A 16,511-nucleotide genomic window follows, 5' to 3' on the forward strand; every position below is an offset into this window, starting at 1 on the left:
GGCCGGGAGAAGCGCCGTTATTCCCTTCGCGTGCGGAACACGGAGGGTTTTTTCCTGCGCAAAGCCGGCTGTAGCGGTGGTGCTGGTTTTTACGTTTAGCTTTAGGTTTTTATGTTTAGCTTTAGGTTTTTATTTTCCGCGAAATGACGTATTTGGCTGATCTACCAAAAAAAAAAAAAAAAAGGCAATTTAATTGCATACGCGCAAGGATGTGCGCACGGTCGCATTTGTCTATTCGTTACTGTTACGTGCTGGACACATTTTAGTATGTAAATCAAATAGGTGTTATGCATACAGGAACGCATCAAGTACATGCGATGTGCACAGCACAGAGGTTGGAATCCAGCTTTAACTCAAAGATAGTGCTAGACGTAGTTGTGCCTTCACGGGTTTTCTTGTGCGAGTCTAAACACTGAAGAGGGAAGAATATTCTGCATATGATATGTGAATATCATCACATCTATATCTTCAGCAGACTCTGTTAACTCATATCTTAACATCCCAACACGCTAAACCCAAGGATGATTGTAGAGAATCACCTTTTACCTAATGCTCAGCCTTCCCCAAGAGGTGTGTTCTTCTCTCTGCAGACGTAAAAGGAGTGTGGCTCAAATCCTCTTTCCCTAGGCCTGAAATAAGCAAGATCTGGTGTTTGGATGGAAGACAACTTTCTTATATAAACCAGGTAATATTCCTGACTTTGTAGAAGCTTTTGGAAAGCTTCTCAGTAGGACAAAGTACTTACTTCTCCTATTAAAGAATCTCTGACAGTCCTGTTTTGATGCAAAACCAATTGATTTAGTGGAAGGTTTTGCATGGCTTTAGATTGAGTTCCAAGATACTACTTTTAGTCAGGAAAATAATACCAAAGCATACTTGGCAACCCCCCCCCCCTTTAAAGATTTTCTAATATTCCACATGAAATATATGATGACAGTGGAATAAAAAGAATTCACAGATAGTGAATAGGGATGTTTTACAGGAGTTTCTTATGAGTTTTTTGAAAAACATTTTTGTTTTGCATTAATAATTCTGTATTTTGAATATATGGGATTTTATGCATTTATGCTTGCATTTTTAAGGCCTGTCATATTTATAGCATCTATCTGTGTTTCTATGCTATTTTTCTCGCTGGCACACAAAATTAGACACACGTAAATACTTTTTTATTCATAAGAGAGAAAGATATTTTAAATAACCTTGGCAGCTAGGCTGAGCTTAACTCTTTCAACGAAACCGTTTTGGAAAAGTTGACATTTCATAAACCTGAAATCATGTTAAAAACTATTATGTAAAAGTCAGTATTGTACATATGTTTCAGTTTAATTATTCTGGTCCTGTGCTAATGAGATATTAAAAAGTATAATGAATAGAAAATCCGATTTAATAAAATCTTACTTTCAGGTTGTTAGACTGCTAGATTATTTTAGTAGCACACACGAGGTTTAAATGGTTATTAGTGTAGAACTATCATGCTGCTGTTCCATTCATTCTTATTCTGATTAACATTATATTTTTAGAAAAATACCTTAAAGTTCTGTAGAGTTTTGCAGAATATTTATTTCACTATGCATGACTAGCATGAGAAGGCACAGCTCTGTGTTCCTTACTGAAATCAGTAAGGAATTAGACTCCATTTGAATGGAGTCTACATCATCTGAAAGTATTCCTTACAGTGGAAAGTTGTATCTGAATATTTGAACTAAAACTGTCATTATAAACCTGAGCACACGAACATCAAACAATAAATGCTGCTAAATTTATGAGAAATGAAGAAGGTCTTTATTGCTATAGTGTGTTGCCTTTTGGTGATTTATCTTTCATCTGCCTTTCATTAAACCAGGAGATCCTAAAAACCTTCAGACTGAAAAACTCAGGAGGTAAGTTGGAAGTAATTCGTATTATCTTCATATGGAATACAAATAGAGGGATGTGAATGAGGATGGAACAACAGAAAAGATAGATAAACAAAAGGATATGATGAATACAAGGATGACATCTACAACAACTTGTAACTGTACAGGTCTACCCCCTTTCTATATTACTTCAATTAATAAGAGTAGCAGGAACACTTGATATAGCACGTGGAACCAGACATTATGGGAAAACAAGAACATGGAGGTGTCAAAGTTGTAAGTGAAATATATTGAAACTGAAGGATACACCCTGTTTAAGAAAGGCAAAAAAGGAGGTGAAATAATTTCATGTTAATGCACTAAAAACTGTTAAGGAGGAAAGACTGTTAAGCAATAGTGCAATAAAGAAGTCAAATTTGAGGGTGAAGATAAGACAGTGTCTGCCTGAATGAAAATTCTTGAGCAAAGGGTAGGAAAAAAATCTCCATGGGGATGCAATATATTATGAATCTGCTGGTACAGATTTGATCTGGATAATAATGCCTACAAATACAGGAAGAAAAATAAAAATTGATACTTTGTGATTATGCAAATTTGTGTGTTTGAGAACTTAAGAAGTGGGATGGATGTTAAAGAAAAACTTAAGAAGTGGGATGGTGGGCATTAAGAATAAAGTAGGCCTGGATTAAATAGTTACTGGAAAATTTGCCTCTGTTTCTGATAAGACTGTATATGCAAATTTTGATATATAATGGAAGTAGGAATACGGCAAGTGAAATCACATCATCAGCGTATCTGGTACTGTGTGGCACAAGCATTTGGTCCAGAAAATTTCTGTCCTAGAGCGCTGAAAGGATCAATACACGAAATGCAAGTCCAGAAGTGAGGAAGTCCAAAATTTCCAGGAAGCTTAGACAAGGGAACGGTACATAAGGTCAAGAGGGGAGTTGTCTGAAGGGATGGAAGCATTAGTGGAGTTTCTTGGTGACCAGTTTTGAGCCCAGCCCTTTATAATACACTTAGCACTGATTTCAGGTTATAAGGTAAGTGAGTCTGGACAGAGTTTGTAGACCATACAAAACTAGAGGTCTTGCTGAGAACCAGATAATCAGACAAGAAGACTTGTATATATACACATACATGTATATATACACATATACATACATACCTACATATATATATCTATATATGTGTCTGTGTTTCTGTCAAGATACATATATATATGCAAATGTATATACACTACATAAAAATTTACAAATTTAATGTTACTGTCAATATTTTAACAAGTCAATATTTATAAACTTAAATCATGTGTATCTATGTATTATTTTCTTTTTGGCCTGGACTGATAGGAATGGTGTGAAATTGAATAATGCAATCTACAAAGTCAAGAACGAAATCTTGCTATGAACTGGGAAGATCCAATTTTATACAAACTTCTAAAAATCTGAAGGTAGTGGTCAATCAGCAAGTGACTATACGTTGCCATTCTAAAAGAAGTACCGGTATAAAGGGGAAAGAGAAATGTGATTCTATGATGTATTAGGCAGGATTGTCCTAATAGGTGGGAAGGCATTAATACTATTATAAAGGATGTGCTTTCTCATGAGTTTCTGTTGTATTATGCATGCTTCTAGTCATACATTCAAAGAAGATCTTAAAATGAAATTTACAGATCAGAGAGAAACTAGTGTAATTAGGGTATAGAAAATGTGTCTACAGAAGAGAGGGGTTTTTTTATAAAAAAAGGCATACATAGCCAAATAGATATTGAAAGGGCATGTGTTTCCTCACAAATGCATTTTTAGTTAAATACTAAAAAAGACAGAAAGCATTTGAACTAAAGACTGATGTTGGCATGCCATCACACACTTATATATTGATTATGTAGCCTAGAAATGTGAAGAAATTTACTGATCGTCTGAGAAGTGAGATACTGGAAAGGTCTTCCAAATAGGTAATCAGGCCAATAAACCAAAGTTGTTTCAAGATAGAACTTGAAAGGCTTACAGAAAAAAATGTGTAATTGAATGGGACAGTTCCTGTTGGGAAAGTGACATTTTTGCGGAGTTGGGAAGAAGATGGAATATGGTTGTTCTACATTTATATTGTATCTGTTCTCTGCCTCAGGGCTTACTGCAGACTCTCAGGTCAGGAGGGATGTTTTCTCCCCTTATTGTATAATTTAGATTCTGAGTTCTGTTAATTTCTTTCTTTCTTTTGTTCTCCTTTGTAAAGTGGGACATGTTTTAATTCTGAGAACATTCTGCAAGCAATTTCTAACATATTTCCTCCTATTGCAGGGGCCTCAGTAGACCATTGGCAGTGCCCTTGTTCCCTTTCTTCCCCCTTTTTTTTCTTTTTCCCCAAGGACCATTAGAGGTCTGGCTTTTGGTCTTTACTGCAAAATTAAAGGTTTTGAGTCAGTATTGGAAAGCGGGTAGTACCATCTAGAGTAAAAGTTCTGTAGACTTTTTTTTTTTCCTACTTATCTAGTATATGGTAACCCACAACTGTGCAGATGTAGAAATTTAGATTGTCCCTTCCAGCTCTATGTTCCTATGCTTCCTATTACTACTTGTTATGAAAATCCTGTTCAACTCAGTTCCACTCTCCCAAAAATACAACCTAAACTTTCAGCATTTTCAATAGGACATGGCGTGGATTAGGTGACATACAGGAAAAAAAAATCTCTCTAAAATTTCCTAAACTATTCTGTCATTATACGTTAGATTTGACTTTTCATCTCTCTTATCTCCTTGCTATACTTAGGATTATCAAATAATTAAAATTATATTACACCAAATATGTCTAATATTAGGTATCTAAATCTATCTATAATAACTGAAATAAAAGGATTCTGATTTCATGTGGATCTGAACACTTCCTCTGGGGTAGCTTCTTAGTTTTTCTGGTGGAAATTGTAGGATAGGAATTATACAGAGGTTTATTCATGTTCTTAGACACAGGGGTAACCCTAAGGTACAAATTCTTAGGTTCTTCTTTCTGCTTTAATTTTCTTACAGTAAGTAAAACAGATTTAACAGGAGAAACTCAGAGAATTACCAAATGTTTTCTGTCTTCATGGTTAAAACATTCAATAGAAGGAGCTGGGTTAAAATTTTTACTCCAGATTAGTTAATAGAAATTTGAGTATGGTGAGTATACTAGCCCTTAAACTTAGACACTGACCTCTTTTGCTCCACTTTGGGGGAGTTAAGCACCCCATGAGAATTTCTATTGAACTGTTCCTCACAAGCAAAACAAGCAGGGGAAGTCAGAAATTGAAAATCAGTGATTACATATAAATCAGATTTCCAAGTAACTCAGCAATAACAGCACTAATGTGATTCCTAATGTCTATGAAAATATTGCTGTCTAGTTAAATGTTATTGGCAATAAAATATACAGCAAGGAATGTAGATCCTTGAGGCACGTGAAGGTGCCCGGCAAGAGCTTTGGCAGTCTCAATGGTTTCTGAATACTGCATCTAGACACTGTAAATGATAGGTAGGAGTATATATATATATATATTTGTAAAATTAGCCCTGTGTGACTATAAGTGGATACAGGTGCTCAGCTTTATGTTTTATCATTTGAATAATTTTGCCTGAGAATAATCAGTTGTTTTACTTTTTTCAAAGTGTTATTTAAGACAACCTATCTGCACACACAATAATTTATAAAAATTAAAAAAAAAAAAGTAAATCCTCAATCTGATCTCTAAAACCCAAATCCAGTCTCGTGGATTTCTACATCTTATGTTTAAATGTATATTTACAAAATATAAACATAATACAAGTTAGTTTCACATATTTATATGCATGCATTCACTTAATAACATAGAATAGGCTGATTCTTCATGAGAGAGTTTGGTCTTTAAGATAAATATGAAGCTTTATTTACGCAGTGATAATTAAAAATCAATCTCTTATTTAACCATTCTACCTAATAGGCACTATAACTATGTAATGTTGTCTTAAAAGGAAGTGAGGAACGTTTTGTTTTGTTTTGTTGTGTTTCAATACGTGGACTCCCTTACAATGAACTGAAGTAGCATGTTGGGGCTCTTCAGCGTGATCTGGATTTCAGACCGCTGGTGACTCCTCCAGGTCTTCTGGCTGGGGAAGTTTTCATCAGTTGCTGCCACAAGGTGTCCCTATCTGCACCTCTGTGCAGGAAAATGCCTCCTGAAAACGTTCACTGCAGGAGCAGAAGGAGAGAAATTGAGCGGGAGGAGTAGAAAACACGGTAGTAAACTTTCTTTGTGATTTTGAGACGTCTCTTTGACAACCGTCTTGCACATTACTGAAGAGGACGTATTAATAGATTCATGATTGTTAGATTTCAAAACAAACTTTAAAAAACCCCGGATATTAACGTGGTCTTAGAGTAATCTTTTTGATATTATGTAGTTATATATACAAAATGCGAAAAAATCTTCTAAAAACATGTCAGTTTAAGTTTTCTATTTGGTAAATTTATTAGAATTTTTAAATTATTCATACAGTTTGGTATAAAAATAGACTTTCAGCTAGTAAACTCTTTTTATTAATTATATATGTCGGAGTGATGAAGAAACGTGCATTGTGATTAGCTTCTCTAGAACATCCTGATAAATGGGATATTTCAAGAATTAAAGGCCTTTGACAGATTGTACAGCCATCTAACCCTTACAATTAATGTTTAAATAGATCACTAGTAATATAAAATAATTTGGTTTATACCATAATTCTTTTCATAATGAAGTTGTTAATAAATGTTATGCAAACATTATTCTAGTGGGCCAGTTGTTTAATCAAAGTCAGCAGCCATTATGACATGAGAGCTTTTTAAATAAAAACAACAACAACAATAATAATGATAAATTATACTATCTATAATTATATGTTATTGTCTGTAATTATATAATTATTAAATAATATCAATTATCATAATATCTATAATAAAATAATATGTAATTATATTCTATATAATATATAATAATATTATAGAGCAATATAAAATAATATTATATCATAATATATTATTCTATAATTTACTATTATTATTACTATTTTTAAAGAAAAAGAAAAATGCAAAGGGGTGTGATGATATATTCTTTCAGTTAAAATAAGCAAGATAATTGAACAGACACCTCAGAGGATTAAATAACTATCTCCTGTAACATTAAAAGGTAGCATGTACAACACTGAGAGCTGGATTATACTGGTATTATCTGGAAACTGGGAGTTCTTGAGCAATGCCTTCTCTTTTTCAAAATACAGACCTTTACTTAAAAAACAAACAAACAAACAAGCTTTCATCCTTCTCAATAATGTTCGAACCATGACTACAGAAAAGCTGCTTTTCTGAACCTGCAGTCAGTAATCCTGAAACTGTAATTCTGAGCTTACTTGTTTTCAACTTGTAGAGAACAAGAATTCTATTTTGGAGATGTCAGCACTGTTAAACATTTTACTGCTGGATATTTGTATCACACATAGTCTAAGAATTTGAGACTAGGGAAAGAGGTTTCATTTTAAAGGTATTTACTAGCAACATAATTTTGTTAGAATGTCTCTACTGGTTTTAAGAGAGTCATGGTCTTGGTTTAAAATTTGAGTCCACAGTCTTTTAACCCAAAGGTGAGAGAGTTACAAGTCCACTGCACTGAAAACTCATGAACTGATGAATGAATTCATGAACCATAGCTTGTTATTCTTAGTCAACCTTGTCTACTTCATGTTACTGGGTCTTTGGAAGTAAACTGACTGAAAGTCAATGTTAAAGCAACTTGTATCAAGACAGATATGATAATCTGTTATTGGGATTGGATTTTCACTTCTCTATTTTAAATTAAATTAAATTAAAATATATCTGGTCAGTTAAGACTGAGTGTTAGCAGATCAAGAAAGCTATGAGACAAATTTATGACAAAACTGAAAATCCATCTTTAAAGACATTGTGATGTGGTCCCATATTCTTTGAACCACAGGCTGGGATCAGGCTAGCTTGAGCATCTTTATTGATAACAATTTTTATGGTAATGCATAAAAAGAGAAGTGGTATGTAACAACTGGCCTTTTCTTTCTCTATTCTGTTAACTTACTAATTGCTGTGACTGATAATCAATTTAAAATTTCTATACAATAGGCAATGGAAGAAGCAGGACTGGTGCTTTACTATTCAAAATGAAGAAGTAGAACATTATTTGTGAGCAAGGGATTTTAACCATTACTATAGACCAGTGGAAAACACAAGTAAGAATCTGCTTGTGTTTTATTATCAGTAAAATAACTGAATAATACCAGTGTGTTATTAGTTTCCCAGTGAAGTTATTAGTTTAAGTGAAAAATGGTAGTGATATATGTAATGAAAGCTTCTATATTGCATATATTATCTCTATAAAGTATACAGATATCTTTCAAGACACTAAAAATATAATACATTGAATAAAAAGAAAAAAGTCATAATAACTATATGATACATCTTAGTTAAGATATCAAAATGCCCTGCAAGCATTGTTTAAGTCTTATTCTATCGCTAGTTATAATACAAGCACCTTTCACACCCTCTGTTAAAGAGAAATATAGAGTTAGGGTCTTCAGAGGAAAAAAATGCTGATGAGCAGTTTATTTCTGCATAGAAGTGGTATCAAATTTATGATTTAATGTAGTTTCAGCTCTAGATTTCTATACATGTCCCTGTGGAATATGAACATCCTACAAAGCTTAAGTAGAAAGCCACATGGCATTTTACTACTTTTATTGCTATTATGGTGATACCTAGTAGTTGCAAATGGCAGGTGGATTCTCCATTAGAGACATCTAATCAGATAGTATCAATGCATATTGGCGTATTACAACCTATGACTTGGAGAAAAATCAGTTGGAGTGAGAGTGTCTATCAGCCCTGTTGAAATCCAGTGGTAACTGAATAGTGTGAAGTTACTTAATTGTACTTGGGTACCTGGAAACTTGCAGCCAAAGTAGAAAAAGCAGATGAAGGAGAGGTGAAAGGAAATATTATCCCCAGTCTTCATTTCAGGAACTGAAGCAAAATGAGATCAGTTAACTGAAATGTGGCATATAGAATATGGAATACTTTATTGAATGAATTCAATTCATTTCTCAGAGCTCCCTCTCCAATATCTCATCCGGAAAATGAATCTAACTCTTAATGTAGTAAAAGGTTGGAAATGTTTAATATCCTTTTATGTCTTGCTTCAATCCATTTTTTTAATGCAAATGTGTTGCTGAAATGGATGGCAACAGAGAAGTTTAATAAATAACAGTATCAGTACCTAAATCATGAAGTCTGTCTTGCCTAAAATAAACTTTAGCATTCTGAAGCCTATGTAGGTTCTGCAAGCTTCAAGCTTTGTTAGGAAGCTGTCTTCCTTTACAAAATGCTACCTACTTCTGAAATGCATCTATGCAGTGCTAAATGAAATTAATTCCTTCCACTTGAACAATTTCCCAACTATTGTAGGGAAGGCAAGAAATATTTTACATAGCTTTCTAAAATAAAACATACTTTTTAAAGGCAGACAGGTACTGTGTTTTGAAATAGTCTTACTAGGCAACCATGCATGATGTCTAAATCAGGGCCAATTAATCTTAAATACTGTCCTATAGATAATGATGTCAGCTGGGCATCTCCAAAGGATGATTCTCCTTATGTGACCTGAAGTCTGGTCTAAATACATGTCCCTCTGTACTGATAGTGGTGGCATAATGCATTTACCTTAGTGACTGAGCTGACATCTAAAATCAAGTAGGCTTTATACATACTTGGTTAATGGTAAGCCAATGTATTAAAACCAGAGATACCTAAATATAACTGTAAAGAGATTAACATATATTTATACTCTATGTCATCTGTAGTCTTACTGACCTGGGTGGGACTTTTGGGGAAATATGGTGCTACTAATCATGAGGCAGATATTGTATCAAAATTCAGAATTCCATCAGCAAAAGTACTTTTAAAAAAGTTAATATTACAGGAAACATCTTAAGTTCTCTTTCAAAAAAAAGTTCATATGGTCACTAGTAAGTGCACATGAAAATTTCTGTATGACTAAGTTTATTTTATGTACTTATATCTATAATAATATGTATTTTTCATTTGTTATTCTGTTAAATTGATGTGGATGAACATATGGATTGTGAAACATTGCTGTTAGCATTAATGATGTGATAGCAGACCTGTGTAGCCAGAAGTGGGGATTTTTGTTTGTTTCCTTTTTTGCTATTATACATGGATGTCGTGGTTTAAGCCCAGCTGGCAACCAAGCACTACACAGCTGCTCGCTCACCCCCTCCCCGGCCCAGTGGGATGGGGAAAGAATCGGGAAAAAAAGTAAAACTCATGGGTTGAGATAAACACAGTTTAATAGGACAGAAAAAGAAAATAATAATAATAATAATAATAATAATAATAATAATAATAATAAAAGAATTGGAATATACAAAAGAAGTGATACACAATGCAATCGCTCACCACTCACCAACTGATGCTCTGTTAGTCCCTGAGCAGGTATCCCTGGCCAGCTTTCTCTCCAGTTTATACACTGGGCATGACATCACATCACATGGTATGGAATACCCCTTTGGCCAGTTTGGGTCAGCTGTCCTGGCTGTGCCCCCTCCCAACTTCTTGTGCCCCTCCAGCTTTCTCGCTGGCTGGGCATCAGAAGCTGAAAAGTCCTTGACTTTAGTCTAAACACTACTTAGCAACAACTGAAAACATCCGTATGATATCAACATTATTCTCATGCTAAATCCAAAACATAGCACTGTACCAGCTACTAGAAGGAAAATTAACTCTATCCCAGACAAAACCAGGACAATGGATTAAAATGTCATGTGGATGCCATAATAAAAAAACAATTTCCTTGCTTTGTGCTTATGTTTTCTTATCATAGCAATTATTTAGTCAACAAATTATGTTTAAAGAAAAGAGTTTTCCACTAATTCATATTTTGTTTTCTTTCATTACATATTCCATTGTTCTTAATAATATTTTAAACCTGCATTTTTTTGTTTGCATACAGTTAATAGAGCTCAATGGTTAGCCTTCACATCCAAGATAAAATGGAATAAGTGTCTTTGTTATGCTGAAAGGAAATCATAAAAAAAACATAAAAATGCTGTCATCAGTCTCGCCAATGAAATTTGCAGATTTGGCAGGATATCCAGAACAGTGACTGCCACATGATTTATCAGTAATGACTGCTGACTACCACATAATTTAATTTGCTACACTAACATCCAAAATGCTACTATGAAACATACATGGTTTATTTTCTATTTCTGCTTTTGACAAAAACTGATTTAATTGACTTCCATGTCCCATATGTATCTTCACTCCAAATTCTTAGCTGGAGGAATCTAGTACTATCACGAAAAACCTTCTGAGCCTTGTAGATATCACAAGTATGTAATCCCTAGTCATTCATCATATGCTGCTCCTTACACCATAGTCTTTCAAATAAAAAGTTTATTTTTAAATATTGTGTCTATTACTTATGTAGAGAAAAAAGTAATAAATATTTTCATCTTAGCAAAAAAAAACTTGTTTCATGGATTCATGTTGCATCATCATATAGCTGCTGAACAGTAAATGAATAATCTCATATTTATTTGGCACATAATATTTTGATGTGCTTCCATCTGGTTTTGGTTTCTTTTTCTAAAATTTATTAAATTGCAATTATGATTTTTAAAATTTTATTAATACTTTCAGATTTTGAGGCATAACCATATTACTACAATTTATTTTGCTTTTCTTTTTCTAATCAAATTATCTTCATGTTTTATTGCAGAATTTCCTAACTTAGATAAATCTTGTTTCATTCTGGACCAAATTCTGACATTATGTGTAGCATTTCACTCCACTGATATTATTAGTCCAGAAAAATGGAAGCCCCAGTAACAGAATCTGTGAGCAGAGAGACTTCACTTTTCTTTTTGGTACTTCTTCATTGAAAGTTCATATTTTTACTCTTTCAAAGTAGTTGTAATACGTGACATTCACCCCATTTCCCAAATCCTGTCCATGATAATATGCCCCGCGTATGTGCAGGTTGAGATTTAAACATAAACTACTTATGGGTTCCTCACTCACCAGTCTGTTCCTCTTTCTGAGTTCTGCATTGCAGAACATGATTTCAGTGTACCGTCAAACCAGTAATACAGAACTTTTAAACTGTTTAAAGTAAAATCTTTTTTTCTTCAAATTATTTTATCACTATTTATTGTATAATTTTCTTTTCCTTTTTTCACGTAGGAATAAAATTTGCATGCCTGAAGTATAAGTGATAGCTCTGGAGATGCCATACGGTTTTGCTTCATCATTTGCATGCCTGCAAAAGTTAGTGCATTGAATACTTTTCTACTACAGATAGAATCCTTTCAATAGTTTTCATGAATGAAACTGTTAATTAAAGCTGTTAATTTACAGACTGCCAAAGCTTTAAAGAGTGTTTGCTTAGACATCTGACATGTACATTAGATAAATTAACACCTGAGAAAATGCATCATGTGGTGTGTCCTGGTTCTGTCTGGGATAGAGTTAATTTTCTTCCTAGTAGCTGGTAGGGTGCTGTGTTTTGGGGTCAGTATGAGAAGAATGTTGATAACACACTGATGTTTTCAGTTGTTGCTAAGTAGTGTTTAGACCAAGTCAAGGATTTTTTCAGCTTTTCAAGGCCAGCCAGCGAGAAAGCTGGAGGGGCACAAGAAGTTGGCACAGGACACAGCCAGGACACCTGACCCAAACTGGCCAACGGGGTATTCCATACCGTGTGATGTCATGCCCAGTATATAAACTGGGGGGAGTTGGCTGGGGGGTGCAGATTGCTGCTCGGGAACTAACTGGGCATCTGTCAGCAAGTGGTGAGCAATTGCATTGTGTATCACTTCTTTTGTATATTCCCATTCTTTCATTATTATTGTTGTTGCCATTTTATTATTATTATTATCATTAATATTTTCTTCCTTTCTGTCCTATTAAACTGTGTTTATCTCAACCCATGAGTTTCACTTTTTTTTGATTCTCTTCCCCATCCCCTTGGGGGGTGCAGGGGTGAGCGAGCAGCTGCGTGGTGCTTAGCTGCTGGCTGGGGTTAAGCTATGACATGGTGTTTATTATTATCAATGTTGTTTACTCTCTTGTTTTTACAAAAGTTTCAGTAAAAGTTTGTTGATAACAACAGACTACAAAGTTAAAACTTCAATGAACTAAGAAATACATTAAATAATAACTTGAGTTAAACCTGTGGATAAGTTCAGGGACTTGCATACTAAAAGGGGGCTGAGATGGACTTCAGGTACATGGAAATATAATTCAGAACAGTTCCACTCAGAAGAGCATTTCTGTGACACCTAACCGTGAAGAGGCAAGAAACTGCTCCTGTGGGAGACTAGCTGTTCTTACTGGAAAAATTCAAGCACAGCAAATAGGTACTGGAGCCTGTTTTAAGGGAAGCTCATTTGCTCTTGGCTGCCTCTGTACTTAATGATAAACAGGTGTTAAAAGCCTCCTTAAGAACTGAGTCACCCTCTCAAGATAGCTATTTCTTTCAGTTGACTATGTCCCTTTGTCCCTCAGGGAAAGTAGGGATCTAAGATAATTTAAAGGCTCATTTAAGTGCTGAAAGCTAGATGGGAGAAACTCAAGTTCAAGAACCTATTTTTGGCTATGCCAGAACTCACTAAAAATGAGTAAGCATTCATGCTGCTAACTTCAGGTTTGGAAATTAAGAAAAGCAGCTTACATGAAAGATCTACACTATTATGTGATGTTCTTTAAAGGTTAGTAATGAGAAATCTGAGTCTGAGGTTGTGTCTGTGGCAAGTCTTTAATCATAAAACAGATGAATTAAGAAATCTGAGGGACAAAAGATTCTGAAGCAGACAAAAATTGTTTGACTGAGTCAGACTGCTAACAGAAATCTTTATTATTAACCTGTATCAAAATGTTCCATGATGTGTTATAATTCAGTACAAGCCTGTTCAAGAGTTAATTAGCCTTACATTCCCCCTTCACAGCTCCCCAAAGAAAAACAGTGCAAACGAGAAATTCACAGTTGGTTGCTGAGATGTTGTAGGTCTTAAAAGCAACTTTCTCTATTACTCTGCTGAGTTTTTTCCTGTGCTGTTTTCTGACCTACTACCTTTTCTGCAGTCCATTTGGGTTCAGAGAATGGAGAATCAGAAGCCATCTCCTGTCAAATACTTAATAAAACTCTTTAGCATGAGTGACTTGCCGTACTTGCATGTAGCACCTACATCCTAATATCTACCACAGAAAGGTCTTGTAAGAGGTCTTTCCTTGTCATATCCTCCAACATATATGCTCCAACAAGAAAGTAATAGCCATTATAATGCTTATACCAATTCAGAAAGTGAGGAATATCTCCTCTCTCCAGCCTTAACATTATGACTCATCACAGCTACCTTGTCCTGACCTCAACCATCAACAACTTAACCAGATAATGGCACTTATACTGATACCAGATAATGACACTTTTACTGATACTAAGGATGTTGGAAATACCCAATGTTAGGTTAGCTCTACATTTTTATCAGGTATAAAACTGTTTTTTGAAAAGCAGTTAAAAACAACTGCCGTATGAAGGCACTGGCTTTAGTACTGGCCCACAGCATTTTCAGTCTAAATGCTATAAGTTAGTATCAAGGAGCTTTGCCTGGAGAATTCTGGGGCTTTTTTTTTGGTACCTTACAATATTCTTAAAACTGCTAGCAGGGATTTTACTTTGTTTCTTCTTGTTATTCTGTTGATGCTAGTCTGTTGATTGTGGCATTTTTTTGGTTTCTTTATAAAACATCTAATATGACTTGATTCTGCCACAAATCCTATATTTATTTTATTGTATAAAATATATTTTCTATGCTTAAGTTAATATATTGGGGTTTTTTCATTTATTTTTTTCTTTCCAACTCTGTGTGTCTGAACACCAGTGTAATCTGATAGCAAATTATTGGTTTTACAGATCATTAAAACCAGACTATTTGGCTCAGCTGTCCCAAATACATCATTCAAGGAACATTCCAGGAAGAGTATAGCCCTCACAGCATGCTATTTTATTGTAAAATGTGGTGAGACTACTCCTTTCATACAGAAGTTTAGTGGTAAGAAATTTTGACCAAGGAACCTGATAACATGAGTTTAATGGTCTCTTCAAATTGACAGGTTTCAGAATCACTTCTTCCCAGTCAGAGAAAGCTCTGAGCACAGCAGGCTAGGCTTTTATATTTTATGAATCCATTTATGGACCTAAGCTTTTAATATTTTTACTCTATTTCATTTGGCTTGTTTACAGATCTTTTTTTCATTTAAGGTAGTCAGTTAATAATCTTTCAAATGATCTGAGCAGCCTTAGCCTGGCATTCCACTCCAGGAATGCCTTTTTGTCACTGACTGTAGTATTCAATTTGTTCATATAGTAGTTTGGCATGAGCTTTTCACACTCTAAATGAACAAGAGCAGGGTAGTTTTTCAGTGATTTAAATTAACCAATATAAAAAGAGCTGCATGAAGCTGCAATGCTTAGCATAGTGGTTATCAATGTTGGCTAGATCCTCCACACACTGAAAACACTGTTTTAAAAACTTTAAAACTTTTTAAAAGGTGACTTTTTCACCAAAGATGTGAAATGACTCAATAACTGAAGGTCAGTGCTTGCCGTTACATTTTCAAGTTTAAAAATGTATTTGTAAGCAGCACAGAGTTTACAAATATCTGGAAAAGATAACTTTGCAATCAAGGGAAAAATCCTCTTCAGTTCCATCAGAATAGAATGCACAGATAGTATTTTCTTTTCTTCCACCCCACATGCCTATCTTACTTTTTCTGTGGAGAATAAATGATCATAATTACCAGACTCTGGAATATTCTCATGCAAATAGAAACCAGTTCCAGAGACTCTAAAGACTAACGTGAGATGAACTTTGAGATAGGGATGAAGCTACTGTGTGGTATTATATGTTTCCAGCTGATCACTTGTTTTGCAAGATGCTCTCCATTAAAATGCCAGGATACATAAATGCTCCAGACTATAATTGCCAAAACTTTTAACTGAATAAGACTTCAGAATTCAGTTTCACAGCATGGAATTTGCTGCTTCTCTGTGAATTTTGTGATGAGGATAATATAGTTCTTTGAAATCAGCTAGTTAATACATACTGAAAAATTCTGAATACATTCTGGAATACCTAATACATGCTGAAAAATACTGAAAGAGTCTTAATGAATTGTACTAAAGCAGGATGATTTTAACTCTTAAATGCATTTTTTTCTGGGGTATACTCTCCTATTCTCTTTCAATATTTTCTATATTGCAGATATGAGAAAGTAACAAACCAAAGGCAAATACATACACTTGCCTTTGTTTCATATAGCCTATGGTCACATCATATTTCAAAGGCCGTATTGAATCTGCTTTTCTCAAACATTTTTAAGGTCAATCTGACCCCTGAATAAGGTTCTTCTCCACTGAAACCTGATATAGGTGCATGATAAGGGAGGAAAATGCTTGCAGCATCAGTTCAAGAGAAACATGAAGAGGAGTGGTTCTGCAGATGGCAGAGTGCGTATGAAGGTCCTAAAGGTGTAACTCTCCTATATGCGTATATATGTGTGTGTCTG

The sequence above is a fragment of the Aquila chrysaetos genome, chromosome 14, assembly GCF_900496995.4.
Source record: "Aquila chrysaetos chrysaetos chromosome 14, bAquChr1.4, whole genome shotgun sequence".
NCBI classification, from domain to species: domain Eukaryota; kingdom Metazoa; phylum Chordata; class Aves; order Accipitriformes; family Accipitridae; genus Aquila; species Aquila chrysaetos.